Below are 12,420 nucleotides of genomic sequence, written 5' to 3' on the forward strand. Positions count from 1 at the left end.
ACTTAACTCACCAATGGATTTAATTGGTTAAGGAATGGAATGGTAATTAAAATGAGTAAACAAAAATGGAAACTAAAATGGTGCAAGATAAGAATTTGATTATGTTTTGATGTGTTCAATAGGACATTAATTGAACATAAGGAAAATTGGGGCATTTCATACTCAAAGTGATGAAATGTGCCAAGTTTCCTAGGTCTCCATTGCCTTGATCATGTATGATAGGGTGAAGGCTTTTGATCTTGTTTGTACATTTATTGAACTTGTACATCCTGGTTCTTTAGCCATCATGCAATGAAATTGCTTGACTGATGGTTTTGGAACCAAGTGTATCACTCGCTTGAGATGTTTTAATGATAAGGAGGGATACACAGTATAAACAACCTGTGAGAATACCCTCTCTTTGCTTTGTTTGTCCTCTGTTGCAGCAAGGAGGTACAAGCCATCAATGGCCAACAACCCCTCACTTCTGGTCTGCTAGCCACCAGTGAATTTTGAGCAGAATGCTTGTGAAGCAAAGTAGAGTTGATCTGGAAGTGAAAAAACCAGTGCAAGGGTTGTGCAACAGAGACAATTGGAAGCAAAACAATGGATGTTTTTCAGGTGGAAACCAAGCATGCATACATCCCTCCATTCCCGGGACCGCTTGTTTAGTTTGATTAGTATTTAATCATACTTTTGTTGTAATTAATTAGTTGTAGCTAATTAATTTTGATATGTGTCGTAATTAAATTAGTTAGTTAATTTGTTATTCGATTTCATTTCGTAGTTAGTTAGGTAACTAGAATAGTTAGTTGATTCATATTTTGTTGTAATAATTAGCTAAGTAGTTTAGCTAGTTATTTATTTCGGTTTGTAATAATTAGTTTAATTAGTTTCGCTTTAATTAGTTAGTTAATTAGCTTAGTGTAGACCGCCCGACAACTCCGCTCTCCGCGTGCGAGGGCGCGAATCATTTTGTTCTTAGCTACTACAGTTCGGACTCGTGTCACGGTTCTGAATCTAATCTCACAATGTGCAATGTGAGACCGATAAATCACCGAAGAGTCCAAATTCGGCAAATCGTTTTGGAAAACTGATTTTAATAAAGAAGTGCCAAACATGGACTGCTTTGTCAGATACAGAGTCGCCACCTAAATGTTTTATTGTTGGGAAATTTAGGAAACCCTGACTCGTGCCTAAGTCCACCTGTCCGTCATTACCAAAGTTGCATCGGCTCGGGAACTTGGGTACGAGAGGGGAAGGTCATGCAATGAACACCCCCGCTCGCCCGATCAAAGATCGGCCTTTACTAACATGATATTTTGTTTTTGAAAACACATGTGTTCTTATTCCGGTTATTAATCTAGAATTACTATGTGATGCGCACAGCATACAAGTATAGACTAGATCGCCTAAGTTGGAATAAAACATTTCATGTTCGTTTGTTTGAAAATGGTTTAGAGGTGCTACTTGCAAGTAGACTAAGTCTTGGATTTTGCCACCCTCAAGTGGGCTTAGAAAACACGATTTTTCCATTCTCAAGTGGGCTTAAAACTCACAGTTTTGATGAATTATTCCAATTCAAGCAATCTAACCTTCACCCATAGGCATTCAAGCAGTTAATCACTTAAGCAGTTAGCCTCATGGCAAGTATGCTAACATGGCAACATACACATCTCATGCAGTATGCTAAAGCGTAAACACTCACAGTGTACTCCGAGCCAAAACAAAGAACTAGTTAGAAATCATGCATGATCCTAGTTCATGTGAAGATGGCTAATGCAACACATGCAAAAATGCAACTAAAATAGGCTCGGTTATTCTAAGATGGCATATGAAATGCAACTTGATACATGTATTCGAATTGGAATTGAAATTCAATGTGGTTTGTATGATGCGTCGAGCCCTGTGCATGTAAAATAGATGAATGGATGCACGCATGCAAGCATAAGGTATGTTAATCGAAATATGCCCTAAAACTAACCATCGTAAGCGGTTAAGTGAAAGTGAGAAAGAAATGGAGGTTGGAAGACATGCATCACACACACGCACGCTTATTACAACATTTGCCCTCTCGACGGAGGGTCCGAATAATGAGCTAACTAGTTAATCTAAGCTAATTAAACTAATTATTACATCACAAAACTAATTAACTAACAAGCTAACTAATTAAGTACAAAACGAAGCTAATTAACTAACAAGTTAACTAACTAGGTTATTACAACACAAATGAATAGTTAAACGCATTAACTACTTAAGTACAAAACAAAGCATATGCTAGCTATCTAAGCAAAGTAATAAAACAGGAGCCTCGAGGCGAGAAGTGTATGCATGCTCGGTCACCTCGTTCCGAAATCCATCGCGATGCCCCAACTTGCCTCTATTTTCAATTGTTCTCAGAACCTTGCACCAAGCTCCAGATAGCTTCTAACTCACATTGGGGACCTGTAGGAACATGGCCGACCAGTTGTTGATGGGGAAGACTACCTGCCGACCACCTACCATTGCTGCAGACCAAAAAAAGTGGTCGGCCAACTAGTTTTTCTGGTTGGCCAACCAGTTGTTGCTGCACTTCTCCAGTTTACTGCAATAAAGAGCAAGAAAGGGCATGCCAATGTATTTGCAAGGTATGTGTGCACAACCACCCTCCCTATCATTTCATAAGCTCAAGGGAGTGCGGTTCTCGACCCTCGGGCCACCAATCGCGCATTTCAATGCATGATGGCCGAGAAGCCAAATTGCATAATTCAATATGAAATGAATGTACAGATAAACACATAAAGCCTTGACCTCTATCATGTATGATCAAGAGGGTCGGCGACCGAGAATTGAGGCACGTTTCATCACTTCAAGTATGAAACGTCCCTCGTTTCTCGTGTTTGGACTAACACCTAATCCAAACACAATGCAAGCAACAATATGCATAACACAATGCAGTTAACAACATGGCATACACAATGCAAAGAACAACATGGCATACGTAATGCAATGTAACATAAGCATGCAAACGATATGGCATACACAATGCTAAGAACAACATGGCATACTCAATGCAATGTGACATAGGCATGTAAACAACATGGCATACACAATGTTAAATGCTAAGAGCAACATGGCATACTCAATATAATGTAACATAAGCATGCAAGAAACATGCAAATAAACATTTTAAATGGACCTAAACTGAATGTGGACAGATCTCAGCCATGCCCAAAATAGTGGCCATAATGCTAAAATAAAGGCGTGAAAGCAAGAGAAATGCATGCACATGTATTGACCTATCAACTAGGCCTAAGAGCACAATTCTCAAGAGTGCTCAAGGAGTGACAAACATGGGAGTGTAACAACATTATAAGCTCTGAAATAAGGTATGAAATGATGCCAAATCATTTAAACAACATAAGAAAGGCATGCAAGAGTCCTTAAGGCATAAGGCTACCGAGGAGGACTACTCTAGAGACATGCAATACATGGCACAAATGCATGAACCAATCATGGACAGAGCTCAAATAGGTCTAAACAAAGACCAAACATGTTGAGATGGGAGCTCAAGGACCTAGGCAAGATGGCATACATGCTAGGCCACAAACAAGGCAACAATGCATAACACTCAAAGGCACTTAAAAAGTGAAAGAAGTAAGAACATGGCAATTTTATATGCTCTGAAATGTCATGTTAAATGATTCCAAATTATCCAAACAACACAAATGAAGCATGCTATGGTGCTCAAAACTCAAAGCTAGCAAGGTCAATTGCACTACAGCTATGCAATACATGAAGCATATGGCCAATACAACCCAAAGAAGTCCTAGAGCTTGTCAAAATGAGTTTAAAACATGAATGTAAGGAAGCCAAAACAAGCTAGCATGAAGGGCATAAGGCATCGTGCATACAAGGCCAAAAGGAAGGATTACACTACACTTATCAAGACCAAGCATGAGATGATTAACCAACAAAAATTAGAGTTACATCATGGCAAAATAACCCCAAAAACACACTAAAATGATAGCTTGCAAGTTTAGGCATGAAGGCATACGCAATGACTCATTCCTAGGCATAAAAAACCAACCCTCCAAAGCATCAAAAGAGTGAAAGATGTGAATGCATGAACATGAAACATGCACTGAAATCACATAACAAATGATTTCAAATCATTCAAATAGCCCAAGTAATGCATGCTAGTGAACTCAACACACAAAGCTAACAAGCTAGAATGCACTATAGCTATACAAAGCAATGCATGCATGACCAAAACAACACAAATCAAAGCTTAAGCATGCTAAAACATAGACAAAACCTTCTTAGAGTTGAGCCAAAAGCATGCTAGAATGATGATCAAAAGCATGATACACATTAGGCTAGTGAATGGAAATGCACTACAAGTGCATGGAGCATACATGGGACCATCAAACCAACCTAAAACAGATCTAAGGATGTTAAAAAAAAACCAAAAACCTACTGAGATGGACTCAAAACATGCTAGAAAGACATGCTACTTCATGAAGCACACAAAGCTAGTTTTCAACATCTACACTACAAGTGTATAAGGCATGCAAGGAATGACAAAACCAAGTCAAAGCAGTGGCATGCTATATCAAAATAACCCCAAATACATGCTAAGATGGATCCAACATAAGCTTAACAAACATGCTTAAACATGAGGCAGATGAAGCAAACATCCAAGATACAAGGAGAGGGGATGACCCTCTCCTATTTGGGACCTCAAAACCACCTTTCCACCATTGGAAATCCTCTAAGTTTTAGTGGTGAGAAGGCCAAACCAAGGTGGTCCCAATAGCTTAAAAGGATGGCACAAAAACAAGGCCAAATAAGGCCTAACGGGGGGTAGACTACCCCCAACACCAACAAGGCCTCAAACAAACATGTTAAGGACTGAAAAATAGAAATTTTTGTAGTTTAAAGTTAGGTCTAAAACAACATGCAAGTAGGGCTAAAAGCTTAAGCAAAAATAAGGGTTTAAGAGGTTAGTTTCTCACCCTTGTAGAAAAATCTAGAGCAACAACTCTAGCAGCGTTTTCTGACCAAAATCAGTCCAAAAACTTCAAAAACAACTTCAAGGGACCTCAGCTCCAAGAGTATGGTGTTTCACTATGTGTTTGTGTGTTAAAGTGTCACTACAACACATAAGACTTTTAGCGACCAATTGTTTGAGTCCCTAAAACCATTACTTTAGTCTCTAAATGCTTTTTGTGACAAAATTATATTCGCCACCAAAAACGTCACTAAAAGTGCGTCTAAAAAAGTTCTTAGCGACCAATTTTAAGAAACGTTGCTAAAAATGACAATTAGCGACCAATTTTATACTGCCACAAAATGTTTGATTTTGCAAAACTAAAACATTTCATCGTTAATAGTTTGTCACAAAATGTCCCTATTTGGTTGCGAAATACAAAATAATGACATTTTTAACAACAATTGTTTTTGGTCACTAAAGGATAAATGACTCTCTACCATATATTTTCGTCACTAAAAGTCAGTTTAAAAACATTTTATAACCATTTAATTTGATAGTTAAAAATTCACAAAAATTAAATTTATCATCCAACCATAAAATTATAAAAATAAAAATAAAATAAAAATTGACATTCACACATCAAAGCATTCTATTCCCAAACTACAATGAGTACATAGTAAAATTTACAAAAATTTAAACAAACTAAATTACTAAAATATTACTAAACAAGATTACATAAATGAACAAGATTACTGAAATATTACTAAACAAGATGACAACTACCTCAGCTATAGTACATAAAATCTCTTTCAGAATCTTCAATTACTGTTTATGTAGTCATCAGGAGAGAAGAAAAAAAATATAGATAAGAACTACAAAACTCTACACGGATTCAGTGCAATGGGCTTAGCTAATACAAACTACTTAAGAAAATATCATTCAGTGTATGCAGACTTCAACCCTGTGGTCAGCAAAAACAATATAACAAAGATGAAGGTTAGTGCCAATCTCATGGAAACACATTGAAGGGGAAAAAAAATTAATTGAAGAATATGCATGAAAACAATGTTTAAGTAAAGCCATACTCCAAAACACAGTTTCCAAGGATCACCAATGGATGTTGTGTATCAACGATGCACTATAAGTAAGAAAAAAAATGTGTCAAAATAAGCTTAACATAAAATGTTGGTTTAGAAAGAAGTGAATATGTAGTTTACTCATAGATGTGCACTAAAGATCCAACACATATCTCAAAAAAAATTTGCATTAGGCCTCCAGTATTGTTCATTCAAGAGAAACTGTTCACCAAGTGCAGTTGAAAAAGGAAACAAGAAGGAAATCTCCAAGGATAAAACACCGCTAGCGATGCACTCGCTGGAATGGGAAAACCCGAAAGTAGTAATAATATAACGGAAAGCACACATTCTCCATGACTTAACAAAGGAAATTAAGTCCTTGAAATCGAAGTCCAATACAACCTGACAGCACAAAGAACAAATGCACACACATTAAAACCACAATTCTTGAAGGGTCACAAATTCAACTTTTAGACTCTCTAAATTACGTGAGATGGCATTTGAATAGACTACTCACCAAGAGTGTCATACAAAGGGACTGAAAGCATTATGACCCTTTGAGAAAGGTCAAAGTCTGAAAACATTATGTGGCCGTCGTCACGTACAAGAACGTTTTCTGGTTTAAGGTTGCAGTACACAACTCCCAACATGTGTAGATACTCGAGTGCCAAAAAAACTTCTGCAGCATAGACCTGGTTACATGAGGAAAGACAATAATTATGACCCTTGTTCACCAGAAAATATTAATATAAATAAAACAAGAATTACAAAAACAATATAGTAACACTGTGAGAAGACGGTCTTCATTTTTTTTAGAAGCTTCCTTTGTTATTAAGTTGTTTGCTTCTTGAAGTCCATAGCCCAACAATTTATAACTTCTAACAGCCACAAAATGCACACATTAAATCACACGATTTCCTAAAACATATGTAATGGTTATCAAGAAGCACATCTCTTTGGTCCAAAAAGTTCGGTTTCATTATGCAAATACAATAATGCACAGCTCCTAAACTACAGTTCAGTAATACAGAGCAAGGCTTAAAACAAAAACATGAAATAACATACTACGCATGTTTTACAAATTGAGAAAGCATAGTAATTGTCATCTTGGGTTCTATCAACCAATTAGTTTTTCATATACTGAACAGGGAAACAGATACAGCTAGGATACAGCCAGATACCTTATGGACAAGTTCAGGATACTTCTATAAAATCTTTTATTTAAAATTCTAAAAACAGAGGCAACAACATAAATAAGACGAACTTTTGTTTTCAAATTGAAAGAATTTTTTGTCAAAAAAATCCAGTCCCATCCTCTAGAAAACTTGGTTGGAATCACTTCATCCCCATATGATATTTTGTATGTAACTCTATCTTCCCTGTCAATATTTGATTTGAACAAAATTCTTGCTCTAGAATCCCACTCCTAATGACCCAACTTAATCCCGGCCCACAAAATAGAGGGGACAACTGTCAGACCAGGCTATGTACAGGACTAGAGCTTGTGAAGCAAAGGAAACAACTCAGAAGAAAAGTAAAAATAAAAAATTCCCCCTTAAAATTATGAAACTCCTAAATCTAAATGCATGAAGTTTTGCTGCATGTCCTTCCCATTGAATATAAGTTACATCAAGGAGAATCTTATTCAAAATACAGCAAAGCAACGGAATAGGGAAAAATGAGGCAAGGCTAATAGTGATACATGGTCTAGAATTTCCCACTTGCACTTGGTTAGGTGAGGAAACATAGAAGCATACAATTTATTGGTTTTTGTTTACAAAAAATAGGAATCATGTTTATGTTTATTTTTGCTAAAAACAAAACACATGTTTGGTACATGCAAATATTTTCAAAGCAAACAAAAACAAGAAAACATGTTTGATGAGCTTTCGAAAGGGGTGGACCAGGGTGGGGGGTGTTGGAAGTGGCACTAGAGGGGTAGGGAGATTGCCAAAGGTGGTGGCAGGTGGGATTAGGTGTCTGGAGGGAGGGTGCTGGAGTTGGTGAGGGAGGGAGGAGCAAATGAAAACTTGTTTTCAAATCAAGTGAAAATACTTTTTTATTTCCTAATATTTTGTAAAATTCCATAACTGTTGAACATTTTTTTTTGGAAACAAAAGCAGTTGTCAAACGTGTTATTTACAGTTCACAGTTGTTTTGAAAACATAAACATAAACAAATGTTACCAAACATCTGCATATAAGGTTAACAGGGACTAGTAAGACACGCAACCCAACATAAACATAAATTGACGAAGTTGGAAAACAAAGCAAGAGAAATCAGGCTCAAAATTCTCTCACTTAACAATATGAGAGAGAGTACTTTGGCAAAAGATGAAGTAGATCACATGCCAAGAAATAATTTGCGCATTTGAAGCACTTTTTGTTTGAATAGTCAACTTTGTTGAGAAATTTAGCCCCCCACACCCCTCCTCAAATGCAAACACAAGGAAAAAGATCTTTCTGCATTTCCTTTGTCTCAATTCATAAATTTGGGCATTAAGACTTGAGAAGGAAACAACAATAACTTAAATGTAGAACTTCCAACATAATAAAATCACAAAGAAATGAATGAACTAATTCAACACTACAGATATCTTTTGTTCTCAATGTGTTCCGACCCCCAAAGAAAAAGGAAAATAAAATAGAATCAATGCTCATTAAAAGAGAAAGATAAGTTACAAACATGAATCAGATGAAAGCCATGAGTTTTTAGTTGCAAAGTTGCACGTAATAGTTTAGCAACAAGGCATTGATGGGATGTATAAATTAATGAAATCATGAATAGTTGCAAATTTGAAGCAATAGAAAATCACATTAAATTTAAGAAGCAAACTACAAAAATTATATTTGCTTTAGAGTCAAAAATACACATGGAGGAGTGCATACCTTGGTTAGAATGATGTCAAGAAGCTCCATCTTTGCTTTAGAGTCGAAAATCTCAATTTGATGACTGGAATTTATTCGATAAAAACAACAAAATCAGATTTTTTTTTAACACAGAAATTAAGAGTAAAATTAATGAAAATGCAATTTATTAATGAAAAAACAGAAAAAGTTAGATCATATACTTGAGATGCCATCTCGAAGATCTGAATTGATCATTTACGGAGGGATTCAAGATACACAAATAAAACCAAACAACGATTCATCGAGGTTTATAGAAAAAGATGGAGTCAGATGCAGAAATCGAGACCCCGCTAATCTCCCTGCAGCAATTCATCTTCTCTTCCAGTTCACAGATCCAAACACATGCACACTAAAAAAAAATTCATACATATTTCTGCCATATATACATATACATTATACAGAGAGAGAGAGAGAGAGAGAGAGAGAGAGAAAGAGAGAGAGAGAGAGACCTGAGCAAGAAGGGGTGCTGGTGCGGAAACAAAGAGGGAGAGAGGATAGATCTGCGTTGGAGTATGAGATCGATCATGAAGATGAGATCCATCATGAAAATGAGATCGATTGAAGCTGAAGATCTTAGATCTCCATTAAAGTCCCAGACGATTAAAGCTGAAGATCTTAGATCTCCATTAGAGTCTTAGACAGAGAGCCCTAAACAGAGAGAAAAGAGAACAGATCGAGAGCATGCATTTGACAAATTAGGGCGAGAGGATGAGATTTTGTTTGCCTATTATTGAGACGACCAAAATTTGGTCTCTAAAAGTCTTCACACATTAGCAACCAAATATATTGGTTCCCAGTTCTTAACCATATCAAACAAGCGCGGATCAACTGGTCAAATACGGTGTATATCCATCTCAGAAAAGTAAAATGGAGTGTTTGTATGGATTTTTTTTTTAAAATTCATTTCTGTTCCTAAATGATGACTTTTAGAGACCAAATTTAATTGGTCTCTAAATATTAGTCTCTAAATCACTAATTTCTTGTAGTGTGTGATAAAAAGGCACTTTTGAAGCACAAATGTGAAGCAAAGAGCAAGATAGAGACAAATGTGTATCTATATCTCTCAAGCACAAAATTCTGAACCTGGAGAAGGAGGGGGGAGGTTCTCTTATATAGAGAACCAAAGTGTAAGCTTGTTGAACAAGCTTAAGGTCTAGAGCCATCCCTCCATACACGTGTATGGACGATGGTTTTAGAGCCCTCCAGCTGTTACAGCTGGCAAGAAAATATCTCCAGGAATGAGCTGGAAAGTTGCCGACCACCTGAAGTGGTCGGCCAGCTACTTACATTGGTTGGCCGACCAGTGCAAGTGGTCGGCCAGGGAAAAAAGTGGTCGGCTATATGGGAGAAGTGGTCTGCAGCATGAAAGCAAGGTGGTGGTGTGGTGGCCGACCAGAAAAGGTGGCTCAAAGACCAAGAAAATTAGTTGCCCGGCCAGAAAATTGGCTGACAGGAAGGAAAGTGGTCTCCAAGGGGAAGAATTGGTCTCCCACCTCTATACCACCTTCCAAACAAGGAAAACAAGGTTTGTACTAAAAACAAACCAAAAAGGATGCAAGACGAAAGTTCGGGAGGCAAGGCGCACAGCCAAGAGACCCGAAAACTAGTCTATGAGCACCAAAAGTGGTCAATGACCCCAAGAGAGGTCTCCTAGACCACAGTGTCCCTCTAGGTAGAGGCAACAAGGCATGGTTCAAAAACCAAGCCAAACGAAGAACATTAAGCGATCCTAAGACAAGGCGTGCGACCGAAGGCTCCGAAAATCGGAAACTAGTCTCCAAGGGGAAAAAGTGGTCTACGACCACAAAAAGGTGGTCTACAGACCTCCCACTCCTTCCAGGGAAGGAAAACAAGGCTTGGTCCACAAATCGAGCCAAAACACAAAGAGTTCAGAGGCCCGGAGGCAAGGCACTCAGCCGAAAACTCCGAAAACTCGAAACAAACACAAACATGCATAATCACCGAGCGCTCAATCGATGACGTCTGAGTCTTATGGTCAGTCAAAAATGGGGTGTCTATAGTTGCCCCTCTTTGACAGAACTCAGAAGTCAAGAAGTGACGAGAGTGAATGTCAAAGCCCAGAGACGATCAATTTTTAACAAGGCCGAAGACTTAGACAAACAGGCAAGATAACAAAGAGATATGCCTGCAGGCAAGGGCAAGATGCAAATGACATTCACAAACCCGAACATAACTTATGATCATGCAAAGAAAGCTGTAATGAAGCAAGTATGTAAAATAAATGCAATAATTTAAGTAAGCGAATGAATTCGAACCAAACTACATCTCATGCAGAAAGGATGTAAGAAAATTATACAATTCTCGCTGCGTCTCACGCAGAGAAGGAAGAGAAGTTCAAATGAACCGTACATACAATACCGTCTGGTCGCACTAGCCTCAAATGAACCATATGTACAATATCGTCTGGTCACACCAGCCTCAAATGAACTGTACATACAATATCGTGTCTGCATAAGAAAGAAACTTAACAGGTACAATATAGTTAGAAACACATGCTCAACATTATAACATGGTACAATTCCAATGCGAGATAAACGTGTGCATACACAATGCCGATGGAAAGGTGCGTAGCAATGCAAGTGAAAAACGCGTGACAACGCAAGTGAAAAGTGCATAGCAATGCAATGCAAGTATGCGCGATAACGCGGTTGAAGAGGTGCATGACAATGTAACCTAAGTATGCGCAACAACGCGGGTGGAGGGGTACATGACAATGCAACCTAAGCGTGCGCATAACAATGCGGATGGAGGGGTGCACGACAATGCAACCTAAGTGTGCGCATAACAATGCGGATGGAGGGGTGCATGACAATGCGCTTAAAGGTGTGCATAACAATGCAATGCACTAACAAGTGCAGATAAGGTGCGCAAGATATCGTGATAAAATGCAAATCAATGCAAGTAGGGTGCACAAAAATAGTGCGATGCGTAAAATAGCGCGATAAAATGCATGCTCAATGCAAGTAAGATGCACAAAATAGTGCAATGTGCAAAATAGCGTGATAAAATGCATGCTCAATGCAAGTAAGATGCACAAAAATAGTGCGATGCGCAAAATAGCGCGATAAAATGCATGCTCAATGCAAGTAAGGTGCATAAAATAGTGCGATGCGCAAAATAGGGCGATAAAATGCATGCTCAATGCAAGTAAGGTGCACAAGATAGTGCGATGCGCAAAATAGCGCGATAAAATGCATGCTCAATGCAAGTAAGGTGCACAACATAGTGCGATGCGCAAAATAGTGCGATACGCAAAATAGCGCGATAAAATGCATGCTCAATGCAAGTAGGGTGCACAAAAATAGTGCGATGCACAAAATAGGGCGATAAAATGCATGCTCAATGCAAGTAAGGTACACAAAATAGTGCGATGCACAAAATAGCGCGATAAAATGCATGCTTAATGCAAATAAGGTGCACCAGATAGTGCGATGCACAAAATAGCACGATAAAATGCATG

The sequence above is a fragment of the Camellia sinensis genome, chromosome 14 (assembly GCF_055761805.1).
Source record: "Camellia sinensis isolate YWXY chromosome 14, ASM5576180v1, whole genome shotgun sequence".
Lineage (NCBI taxonomy): Eukaryota > Viridiplantae > Streptophyta > Magnoliopsida > Ericales > Theaceae > Camellia > Camellia sinensis.